Genomic DNA, 8,620 nt, shown 5'->3' with positions numbered 1-8,620 from the left:
GTCTATTTTTCTTTTGTTGTGTCAAGCAGCTAAAATCTATTTGCAGACTCCTGAAAGTTAATTTAGTTCGATGATTTAAAGCAGATTTCAAATCAGTCTGCACGAGGAGAGCATGCAACAGTTCTGAAATCACACTGAATGCATGAGAACAAAGCCTTACTGAAAACCAAGGAATGAAAAATACACCTAAATATGTACAAAACCTTGTTTAAAATTGTTGCACCGTTATGTAAAGTGTACTTGTGTTGATATGAAGGGGTTAAAACACGCGTCCCTTTTAAAAAAAAAAATCACTCCGGGAGAGAGTTGTTGATTCTTGTGAACGTGCACAGCTCGAAAAATAAAAGAAATAAACTTGTGAATTTATGACGTATTAAAACAGAATGTGGCCTCGTCGAGGTTCGATCTCTCTTCTTCATGAGCTTCTGGCTTCAGGTCAGAGTGACGCGTGTTTCCAGGAACCAACCGACTCCTCCTGGTGCAAAGGAAGATTGTATTCAAACCCCTGAAATAGGTGGAATCCCCCTTTTTCAACATAGTTACTCTGACACGTTTCCATCCCTCTGCCTGACTCTAACATCATAATCATAATAATAACGAATATTACAGATTCCTGTTACAGATTGTAAATGGTGCAAAGTGCTGGCTCCCCCCCCCACCCCCCCAAACTGCTGTGTTTCTGATTGTACTACTACTGTAACTGTGCTGAGAGGCCACTAGATGGCGCTGAGAGAATGAGCATGATCCTGTAGATGCTGTTCAAGTTACAAAGGTCTCTAGAGTTGATATAAATATATTATGCAGTATATCCAAGTGGCTGTGTTATTTTAATATTTAACTGTAACGATGATGGATGTTATTAATAATCTTGTGGCACTTTTAGCGACAGAGGGCGACTGTGCTAAGTGAGCTGGAGCTGTGCTTTGCCTTCTTCTGTTTTGTTTCTAAAGTTTTTACCCGAGTGGGAGCTCTTCTCCTCCCGATGAATTGGCTACGAATATATAAGATATAAAATATACATGGGTAATAATCTTTCTTTGGTCTTTTTATGTGCTAATGTGTTCAATAAATGATTCGCTTAAAGTGGCTCTAAATTAACTATCATCACTGCGATAACAAGCCTCCACCAACCAGCTTCAGTCTATATGACCTCTGACCTGACGTCTCACTCAGGTCTACGTGAACATTTGTGCCAAATTTGAAAAGATTCTCTCGGGATAAAGCGTTAAGACAAAGTGTTCTCAAGGCAGAAAGGGGTTTGGGGGTCACTGTGACCTCGACCTTTGACCTATGACCTTAAACTATCAGAATCGAACTTGTTCTTTGAGTCCAAATCAACGTTTTTATCAAATGTGAAGAAATTCCCGAGGTGATCCTGAGACGTTGCACTGAAAAGACCCAAAACATGTTTTGTAAGGTGATGGTGACCTTGACTTTTGACCTTCGACCTTGAGTCCAAGTCGACACGAAGTCTTTACAAAAGTGAAAACATTAAACCTTGGGCCACTGATTTATGATAAAAAAGAATTAGGTGTTGAACAGGAGGCGACCGGCGGGCTGTGGTGAGAGGTTTATGATCCACTGACGGTAAACGTGTGTGTGTGGGTCCGATTCCCAGATCACACACAGCCTCACCGGGAGTTAATAGTGAACAAGAGTGTTTTCTTCATCGCTCTTCATCGCTCTACATGCAACAATCCAGCAGATCTCCACAGCTGAGACTCATCATCATCATCAATGACTCAAACTGAGGAAGATGAGTCAAACTGTGCTCGTTATTACAGCTCTTCATCACAAAGGGTGAGGCCACGACACACAGATATAAAAGCTGGAGAGATGATATGGAACTATGGTGTTTTCTGTCTTTAAAGTGAGGAGGAAGAGGAGGAAGAGGAGGAGGAGGAGGTGGTCGAAGCCCAGGAGGAAGATCTCAGTGTTTATCCAGTGAGCAGCAGACAGGTGACCAGGGTCAGGTCCCACTGGTGTTGTGGTCATAACGTCCTGTTGTCTGTCAACACCTGAGGTGAAGAGGACGTCCTCGTAGTAAACCAGGACTCTGAGGGGGTTTGGAGGTTTTTAAGATAAGAAACAAATTAAGACAAAGAGCTTCTGTACGTGTCCTAAGATCAGAAACCTCGTCCACAGAAAGGTTCTGCAAACTGCATAAATTAAATTAAATATCCATTCTCTGATATAGTTGAAAGGAACAAACCAAAATAAATTAATATTGGGTTTGTTTATTTGTCTCAAAATTTACAACAACTCGAAAATCAAAGTCAAATATCAACATGAAACACGTGAGAACTGAAAGTTACACAAATATTTCAAAGGTTCCTGCTCTTTTTGTTATTGAACAGTATCTGAATAAAGATTGTTTCCTTTAAAATATTAATTATCTGGATCTGCGCCGTTTGCTTTCATTGGACCATAGAAAATCGTGTTGGTAGTTTTTGAGAAATAGTCAGAATCTAACCTACAACCTCACATTATGTTTACACTCAGTATAAAGTTATACAAGATGAGTATGAATAATCCCTGTGGATCCATATCGGTGAAAACTGGTCAACGTGATTAAAAAATGTAAAATAGTAAAATAAAGTTGTTATAAATAGTATAAAATAAGACATTATTAAATTCAAATCAAACTTTCCTTCTTAATCTCTTCGCTATCTGCAGCTGGAATTAGTCCCAGTAGCTTCTCTGAGTTTTACAGGACGTTTACGAGACAACATCACGAGGACCAGAGGACTTCCCATGTCCAGTACAAAGGAAGAACAGGGGACATGTGAGACGCTGAAGTTCAACACAATAAACACTGACCTTTATGGGACAAGGGCGACGCAGTGGACACGGAGGAGCAACTGACTGAGAACTGTAAATTCACCACTGACGGAGTCACAGACCTTCAGGGATGTTGGTACGACCGTTATGTTTCGTCAGGAGGAGTCACGTGTTCCCTGAGTTCTTCTGAACCGGTTTGAGGAGGATTCCACCACAGACACTAAACAACCGAAGCTGTTTCCTCTCATTTCCTCTAATACTCCACCACACAGATTGAGAATTTGCCAAAGTTTTCATGTATTTAGTGAAACATCTCTTGAAAAGCGTCTTAAAACATACGACTCTGCACATTTCTCTTAAATCTGCTTCTCAGCCCTTCGATGACAGCGTCTGTTGAATTAGGAATTTGGGAGAAATGTCAGTGGTTTAAAGAATAGAACAAGAGTTTGATTTCCACAAATACCTATAGATGGTTAAATTAGATTAACTGATAATCTCTTTATCTCTACTTTCTGCTTCAACAGAGGCTGAAACCTGAAGAGGGCGACTTCGGCCTTATAGCACGACACACAGTGGATTTAATGCAAGTCGGAGACGTGGGCGGAAATTTATTGATTCTCACTGAAAGAGTCGTCTGCTCTCGCCGGCCTTTTCTCCGGGAAGATGGAGTGAGCTGCACATTAGAGCAGATTGATGCAGTCGCACTGTTTCTCTCTCTGCACGAGGCCGACGCAGTCACAATGTGTTCGGTGTAAATCAGGGGAGGAGAGAGGACGGACGTGGAGACGAGGCAGCAGAGAAGAGGACGAAGAGACGTCTTCTAAAAACACCAAACATGTCTTGAAGTAAAACACTGAAGACGCACAAAAGAGCCAGAGATAGTTTTTTTTTTTCTGACGGAAGACGAGTCATGAGAACAGAATCAGTCTGAGTTGTTCTTGATTAAAAAAGACAGGATGGAGGATTCTGACAGTCTGAACCACAAGATGTACAACCCCGAGGCAGACACACACACACACACACACACACACACACACACACACACACACACACACACACACACAATGGAAGGGCACGTGAAGTTTGTAGACCATCTATAACCATAGACCAGTGTCTCCCAGACCTAGGAGGTGTTATCTCGGACTGGTATTTTTTTTTCGGTCAAACGCATGAAGGAGGCGGGGTTTACGACCTGTACTGCAGCCACCCACCAGGGGGCGATCGAGACGCTTTGGCTTCACTTCCCTGTCCATCTTTATTTCCAGTCCATGGTCTGTACAGGATGTAAGTTGACCTACAGAGAAAACATTTATCTCCTAACCCCTGGACGACAGACTTTATCACTCAATATCAACTGTTAAGGACAAAAGTGATTTCTTAAATGTTTGTTCTTTAAAGTTTTTGAATTTGTTCTTTCCCTGGTACTAACACATAGTATAACTCAGGGTGATTTCAGACTGTATGTATGTGTATATTCGTCTAATCAGTTTATCGCTGGTCAATCTTCTACTGGGCGTCACTTTCACAAGAAGCTGCGGAGGAGCCATCACTGTTTGAGAAGATAAATGAGATAAGAAGCTCGTCCGCAGCTGCAGATAAACTCTGGGACGCGTTTTTCACATGAAAACTTCTCCACGTTCTCATTTTATCCTTTTTTAGTCAAACAGGACGACTGATGTGTGACGAAGGTTGAATTGACCAGTTCATTCCTTTCAAGGTCATAGTGAGGATTCAGATTCTGTATCAACAGATGTGACACAGGTTCATGCTTCTGATACACAGATTTATCTGCTACTAACAACACGGGGGTGTTGTTATTTCAGAAGTCAAACTTTTAAAAACTTCTCTCCTCTCCTGTTTCAGCTGTTTGGGGAGTGACATTTACAAAAGGGCAACAAACGATGAAGTGAGAAGGTAAATGACACAAACACTTCTGAGTGAATCACAACTGAGGCGACACACAGAAGAGAATCAGTTGTGTTGTTGAATCAGACGTTTGCATTTTGCAGTAAATGATGACGGAAAGTTTCTTATAAAGGAAAAAACTATTAAAAATACTTTAAAATAATACGGTCAAGGATTCAATTCATTGGTTAGTTAACAACAAACTTCCATATACTAGACGTGATGAGAGGGAAACAAGAATGTTGTATATCTGTTATTTAATCTATAATTAATCTTTGGTAAAATAATATTTCTCTCAACACTTAATATATTATCCTGTGTTGTGGGAAGTTTATGAACACGTCACGTACTGAACCTCTGCACCACACCACAGTTTGTCATGTGTTGCACTTTAGTTAATACACAGCAGCGTCTGCCAAATGTCCTGTTTAGAATAATGCAAAACATAAATTAATATTCCAGAGACGCTTTCATAACAAGATCAGCCTGAGACAAATAGAGGCTCATGTATGAAGAGTGAACTGTGACATGGTGAAATGTGAACTTTCTGAAAGTTTTCGCCTCGTATCAGATACATTAATGTGAAATTAAAAATACCAGAAATCAATTTCTGGTTGTTTCACAATTCTCAGTAAAAGTGAATATAAATAAATGTAGATAATATCTAGACCTGTTATCATGTGTGTGAGTTCGATGGAGCTGCATGTTTGTTTGTGGTTTTGAGAATCTTCGATGTACCATGAATCTCATAATCTGATTCTTGAGGATTTAAGAAGATTTGTTCGATGAGCAGCGACATGATTTTCCTTCTGCAGAGAAACATGTCAAAGCTTTTGCTCGCAGCAAATTACACATGTATGAAGCTTATTGGGCCCAAACATAAGAAAGAGGAGGAAGATTTAGTTTTGCATTTCAAGAATGAAACTAGATTCTAAAGAGCAATTTATTGAATTCATCTACGAAGGTCAAATGCACTAAAACTAGAAGCTGGATATATTCCTGTGTGAAGTCGTGGGGATAAGACGGGGGTGAAGCAGAACGTGGAATAGGAATTTTGAGTGATTAAATATGAGAAAGTCTTCCTGATTGAATTTACCAGCATCATTTAAATATCTATATTTAGAGTATTGAATCTTTATTGGGTTTTTTGTGACTGTCGACAGAAATCGCCCCCAGAAAAAATATCGGAATTTTCCTGTTTCACGTGTTGAATACAAACGCAGCAAAGCGCAGGTGCCTCAGATGATCCACGGCGACGGAGAGTTGCGATGTGATGTGCGAGCGAAGGCAGCGGTTTGTCTCTAACGACTTCCAGGAGGTCGCAGCTCCTTGAACCGCAGCAGTGTGAACTAAACAAACCAAGTTCCCTCAGTAAACTAAACTAAACACAGTCACAGAGCTGCACTCGCAGCTGTGACGCTACAGTAAACATGATGTTTCACTGAATGTATGAAAACTCAGGAGGTCTTCAGGATCCATCCTCTGGGGATCATGAATGCCTGCAGCAGATCACATGGCAGCAGTTCAGTCTGAAACAAAGAGGTGGACTCACTGTAGGATTCATACTCTACATGGCAATAACTTAAAAAAAACAGCATTTTACAACTAAAAAGATCCAGTTTCATATCAGTAATAACTTCCATTTATACCAACACACCTGAGAATGCATATCAACATATCTTCAACCCGACGAGAGCACAAAAATGACGACAAACGCTTAAACAAGCATGCCAGACCAGCAGGTGGCGCTGTGTGTTTGTGAGCATGCAGGTGTAGACTCGTTACACAAAGCAACAGCAGGCGTTCACCGACTGGACTGTGACATCATCGTTTCCCAAATCCTCCGTTTTACACGTGCACACACATACATAAAAAACTGACTTTTTGTAAATCTAAAAAAATCTAAAAAATCTTTGAAAGCTGTAAAAATCTCTTAGTGACTTGAAAGAGTTTGTGTGTGAACGAGGCTCAAACGCAGAGAATCTCCACATTAGTGTGAACTGGTCCAGGTTCTGCTGATGTCGGCAGTTCTGTGTATTGTTCTCGGACTCGCCAGCCTCACACACCTGTTTGTTCTGAGTCATAATGTGTGTGTGTGTGTGTGTGTGTGTGTGTGTGTGTGTGTGTGTGTGTGTGTGTGTGTGTGTGAAGACGAGGCCTTTTCATCTCTGCGTGATGTGGAGTCTCCCCGTGTGTCAGGGGCTTGGTCTGGATCCAGACTCCACGTGTCCTCTGCTGGTTCAGGGTCACGATGGGTGGGACACATGTGGAAAGAAACATGCTGCTGTGACCTCACCGCCTAAAAACACACAACACACACACACACACACACACACACACACACACACACACACACACACACACACACACACACACACACACACACACACACACACAGTGAAACATTAGACACACGTGAGATCAAAGCATGTAACATGTGATCTTTAGTGCAGCATGGGAACATGAGGAAGAAATATTTATACTGAATGACTTGAATAAGTGTTTTAGGAAGATATCACATGTTAGATTAAGTTAGATTAAGTTAAATAACTCACTAAACTGCCTAAAGGAAGAATCTAACTAAACTAAACTAAATACCAGCGAAGGTTAACGAGCATGCTGCTGTCAATCATCATGTTCGAACCCGTTTTATATCAGAAACATGAACATCAGTGTGGTAAGAAGTGACAGAAATCATCTGTGAGAAAGATTTATTTGACTTTGACTCTTCAGTTGGACCCCATGTCCCATCTGCTAACGTGGAGGAGATGGGGTTTATACCGCAGCCAGCCACCAGGGGGCGATACAGATAATTTCGCTTCACTTTTTGAGTGCTATCATCATTGGCAGCTGGACGTGAATCAGTGACAAAGTTACTCATAGATAATCAGAGGCTGCAGCAGTGATGAACAATGATTTGAGATAAGTAACAAACAGGCGCTGTGTTCGATCCCGTACGCAGCCGTGATGTCTGCGAGATTATCAAAGGCAACGTCCCCAAATGTTCGAGAGTCTATAAAGTATTTTACATCGTGTGACACGGTTCAGTGAACGTGACTCAGGCCGAGGGAGGAGGACGTTTCCACTCCGGACCAAACAGGAACACGGTGTCTGTGCAGCATCATTAATGACCTGGACAAACAAGCAGCACGTCTTCTATTAACAGTGAGGAGCTAATGATTGAACCGAGGTCGGGGTCGGACCGACCGGTTTGTCTGGACGACAGGTGACGAGTTAATGATAACACTAACGATGGCCACGCTCTGTTCGAACGTCCCCGTAAACCAGCAAACAGCCGCCTGCACCCGAACCAGGGAAATGGAATCCGGCCGTCATTGATTTTATTATTTGTACCTACGAACCGAACCCAGATGAGACATGTGGTCTTCCTCCCGCTGTTAAAGCCGTCGCCTAGCAACAAAGCTACGAATTAAAATGTTCTTCGATTGAATAAAATAGTTTTTTTGACAAATGTACCGTTGCCGCAATAACTGAAGCGCAATGAATCATGGGATATCATCTGTCTATGAATGCAGCCCCTGAATCGGGACACAGCTCAAGTATTTGTGGTAGTCTTGAAACTATAGATTGCCCCCTGGTGGCTGGCCACAGTTTAGGTCGTAACCCCTGCTTCCTCCGTGTTAGCAGATGGGTCGTGAACCAAACTAAAAACTAATATTCAGTCTATGTTCAGCTCCAGCTATGGTGATGTCATAGTTTTCTATTTCATTCTTTGGACCTAAGTTGTATTTTTGAACTGTTTGTATAGTTTGTATGTTTATCGGCATCTTGTGCATCATGGTCTTCATCCCTGGATGAGACCTTTGCTCAAAAATACTTTTCACAGTATTAAGAATTTAATATAAATGTCCGAGTTACCATTTTTATCCCTGTTTATCCTTTTTAGTTTATTCATCATTGACTTTGTCTGTAT

Source organism: Hippoglossus hippoglossus, chromosome 13 (assembly GCF_009819705.1).
Source record: "Hippoglossus hippoglossus isolate fHipHip1 chromosome 13, fHipHip1.pri, whole genome shotgun sequence".
Taxonomy (NCBI): Eukaryota; Metazoa; Chordata; class Actinopteri; order Pleuronectiformes; family Pleuronectidae; genus Hippoglossus; species Hippoglossus hippoglossus.
The sequence above is the reverse complement of the archived record's forward strand: the minus strand, read 5'-3'. Positions refer to the sequence as shown.